General features: G+C 44.6%; 1 long non-coding RNA gene across 1 annotated transcript; it reads right to left on the bottom strand.

Annotated features, from left to right (window-relative positions):
- Positions 1 to 500: 500 nt before the first annotated feature.
- LOC119087163 lies at positions 501 to 4,049 on the bottom strand. The gene is made up of 2 exons (XR_005090606.1): positions 4,000 to 4,049; positions 501 to 1,980 (listed from the first exon to the last, which is right to left on the bottom strand). It is a non-coding gene; the product is annotated as an uncharacterized LOC119087163 (long non-coding RNA).
- Positions 4,050 to 4,307: the final 258 nt, after the last annotated feature.

Here is a 4,307-nt window from a genome sequence, read left to right on the forward strand (position 1 = left end):
GAGCCAGTGGGACAAGTCTAAGCTAAGGCCAGGCTTTTATAATTAATAAGTATCCATGTTGTTATTTGAAAGCTGCTGGTCCCGACGAAAAAGTACTATTTATTACAGGATGGCTGCTTACATTTCCAGAGGTTCTGTCCATTATCATCCTGGCGGGAACATGGCAGCATGCAGGTAGATGTAGTGCTGGCTACATCTTGGCTTGCAGGCAACAGGAAGTTGACCCCTGACCCTGGGCGGTATCCTGAGCATAGGAAACTTCAAAGCCTGCCCGTACAGTGACACACTTCCTCTAACAAGGCCATACCCACTGCAACAAAGCTGCACTTCTTAATAGTTCCACTCCCTATGAGATTATGGGGGCCAATTACATTCAAACTACCACAGCCACCAAGATAAGATGCAAATTCAGCCATTTTATATATATATATATAGTGTGTGTGTGTGTGTGTGTGTGTGTGTGTAGAGGCCAGAGATTAATGACAAGTTGACACACATAATTTTGCTCCATCTTATTTTTTGAATCAGGCCTCTCATTTGGTACCTGGGCTCACCACTTAGCATAGGTCCCAGGTATTCTGTTCTCTCTGCCTGGCTGGCACTGGAATTACAGGCAAAGGCTTTTGCCATGTGTGCTGAGACTCAAACGTAGATCTTCGTGCTTGCCAGGCAAGCATTTTTCCTCCTGGGCATCTCCCCAGCCCCTTGGCCATCATTGCTATTATGCCCCAGTTTCACAGATGAGGGCACAGCGGTGAAGACATTAGGTGACGTCAGTACTGCAGCTTCAGTCATCATTGTCCAATCACTACAAGAATCCACATTTCTACCCCAAATCTTTACTATTCATTGCATGTTTGTTGGTCAGTTAGTTTGGCATGCTAGTTTTGCATATTGGTCTATTTTTTTAAACGGAGTCCATTCCAGAATTCTCTTCAGTGTCTGGTTTATTCTGAGTTTGGAACCAAAACCATGGCTTCTCCCTGAGAAATACTCTTATTATAGTTTACCATTAAACAAAATTATCTAGTGTTAACCCAAAGATGGTGAAAGTGTATTTGGAAAGCAGTGGATTATAAACGGTATCAAAAGGTCTAGTGACAAATTCTTGTAATCCTGACATTCAGGAGCCTGAAGCAGGAAAGCCACAAGCTTGAGGCCAGCCTGAGCTATAGAGTGAGTTCCGGCCCAGCCTGGGCTACTCAGCAAGGAAGGCTCTGTTTCAAAAAGTAAGATAAAATTCGCCATTAACATCGATGTATTGGTGTAGCAATAAAAATATAAGATATAAAAATGCATCTACGCAGTGAAATCTCTAGTTGACTTAGAAATTAGAGAGCCCCACGGCTCTCCGGGCTGAGATATCCAGGGCTCTCTGCTAAGGACAGCACAAAGAACCTGGCGTGTGCATTATGCAAGAGAGGAAACGGAGCCCAAACGGAGCAGGGAAACAGGACGATTTAAGTTGTCACCCTACCACACCTGAAAATGACACCCACGCTGTATTGTTCTCCCCAAAGCGTGAGTTTCACGAGCCCTCTCTGTACATCACCGCGTCTTCGCTTGCGGCCTCCTCCTCCTCCTCCTCCTCCTCCTCCTCCTCCGGGCCTCTTTCTGACCCTAATAAAGGAAAGGAGAGAGAAGCCCATCTGTTGGCGGGCTTGTCGGATTTCCATGGTGCCGGGCCAGCAGATACCGTGGCAGGATCACCCTGTGAGCCAGCATGGAAGAGAATCCGCTGTCTTCAGAGGCCGGCTGCTCTGAAGACAGGCATGAAGTCATGAGCAGATGCCAAGGAGGCTGCAGCGGCCCGCGCCTTACACTGGCTAGAAGAGAAAGGAGCAGGGTCCTTGAGTGGTCCCTCCACCCACTAGCGAGCTGTTGGTCCTCAGTGGCTTTCCTCTGGACCCTGGGCCATGGACGTCTGTCTCGGTGTTTACTCTTCCAAGTTTTCTTCACAAACCAGAATAAAGAGACACACTTAGGAAGAGAAAGAAATACAAGGGGTTTTTTGGTTTTTTAAACCAAGTTTTACTTTGTAGGCTATTCTGAAACTTACTATGTAGCCCAGGCTGGCCCCCGACCCATAGTGTCCTGCCTGCCTCAGCCTCCCATTTGTGGATTATAGGCATGAACTACCACACCTGGCTAAACAAAACTTTTCTGGAGGGGGGAGGACAGGGTCTCACTATGTAACGTAGTCCCTGGCTTGCCTTATAGACCAGGTTGGCCTTGAACTTGATTCAATCCCCCAGCCTCTGCTTCCAGGGTGCTAGGATTATAGGCATGTGCCACCACACTCAGCAAGTGATTTTTATAGCAGAAAATAACAAAACAAAAATATATTGTATATTTTGTATATATTGTGTATATTATATTGTACATTATTTGTGTGTACATATACATATCTATATGTATATGTGTATATATATATGTATATATATTTAAAATTGGGTGGTCTTATAGAACACAGAGACACCCCCTTTACACAGGAGAACCAGTAGTTCCCAGTTCCACTGGGGACTGAAGTTTCTTATGGGCAGAGCCAGTAATTTCAGACCAGACATTCAATTCCTTCAGTTCTCCTAGTCCATGATCTCAGCACGTCAGGCAGTAGCAATATGTGGTGATATTTTAATTGTGCTGAAATGTGATTTTATTTGTATGTTAATAAATACAGTTTGCCTGGAGATCAGAGGTCATTAGCGAGCCAGGAATAGAAGTCAGGTGGTGGTAGCCCACGCCCCTAATCCGATCACATGGCAGGCAGAGTCTCTGTGTGGTCAAGGACCCAGCCAAGCTTGGTGACCCTTGAGTCTTTAATCCCAGTACCAACCATAGAGACCAGGAGGTCTGTATAGACAGGCAGTGACGAGGAAGTCATGTGGCTCAGCTTATAGCCAATGAGAAGGCAGAACAGAAAGGCAATAAAAGATAGGACACAGGAAGAAGGTCTCTCTCTCTCTCTCAGGGGAAGGACGGCAGCGAGTGGTAAGCTAAAGGGAGTCGTGGCTCTTGCTCTGATCTCTTGGCTTTAACTCTGTATTTGGCTCTGTGTTTCTTATTTAATAAGACCATTTAGAATTTCATCTACAGCAATACTTTTATTCAGAGCCTGAGAAATCCCAAGTCACAAAGTGTAGCCGCAGAATGACAAAGAGAGACAGGACATATCGAATGAAATCAGAATTGCCAAAATTCACCTTAGTTAAAGAACCAGGCCCGGCTTAGAGGTGCACACCTTTAATCCCTCCCAATAGTCAGGAGGCAGAGGCAGGGGGATCTCTGTCAGTTAAAGACTAGCTTGTCTACATAATAAGTTCCAGGACAGTCAGGTCTACATAGAGACTGTCTTTAAAAACAACAACAACAAAACAATTTTAAAAAATAGCCAAAAATGTATAGACCTTTGTTCTTTGGGTACTGATGAAACCTAGGGCCTTGCATACTCCAGGGAAACAACCTACTGCTTAAACCACACATCCCAGCCCTCAAGACTGTTTAGTTGGGATGGTCCAGTAAAATATTCAGACTATGGAGCAGCCAAAGAATGCCTTGTTAATAAACAGTGACTTCCTTTTGGCAGAGGCTTTTCCCCCCTTTCTTTCTTTTTTTTTTTTCTTTTTTCTCTCTTTCTTTTCTTTTCTTTTTTTTTGTCAACAACTGGTTCCCTGGCCCCTTTGTCAGAAGACTCATTGGCAAAAGCTTGGAGAAAAGGCCTCTGCACACCCTCTAGATCAGAGGAGCAGCGATGAATTCCAAGACACCACAGATGGGTGTACTTTAAACAAATGTGGGAGAAGCGGGAAGGTTAAGAAAGGCCACCATTGCTATTATGCCCGTCATCCGGAGCTAACCATCCCAGCGTCTGAAACAAAAGATGAGAAAGCTCCCTTCCAAGAACCATTTTGATATTAATTACATTGGCAGATACACTCCAAAGCAACAAACGAAAATAAAACAAGGCTATTTCAGCTTTACTGAAAAGGTGGGGCTCACCAGATAGAAAAGACCTCAGTCTCAGTAGAAAAATGATGCTCAACCTGCCCAGGATGCTAATCCTGATGACTAAAGACAAAACTTCTCCACACAGCAACACGAAGAAATTATTGTGATGCTAATGAACACTGCGGCTGTTTTGAAAGAGAAGAAAAAAAACAGGTATTTTAATGGCTCATGCATGCTAGTGATTTTTCTGAAATGATGTGGGAAAAATGTCTAACAAGAGTGTGTCTGAGACTCAAACACTGGGGCCATGGCTGAGCAAGGGCTGCAAAGGCTTCTATAGCCTGGTGTCTCCAGAGGCC

The sequence above is a fragment of the Peromyscus leucopus genome, unplaced genomic scaffold, assembly GCF_004664715.2.
Source record: "Peromyscus leucopus breed LL Stock unplaced genomic scaffold, UCI_PerLeu_2.1 scaffold_1619, whole genome shotgun sequence".
In the NCBI taxonomy this organism is placed as follows: Eukaryota; Metazoa; Chordata; class Mammalia; order Rodentia; family Cricetidae; genus Peromyscus; species Peromyscus leucopus.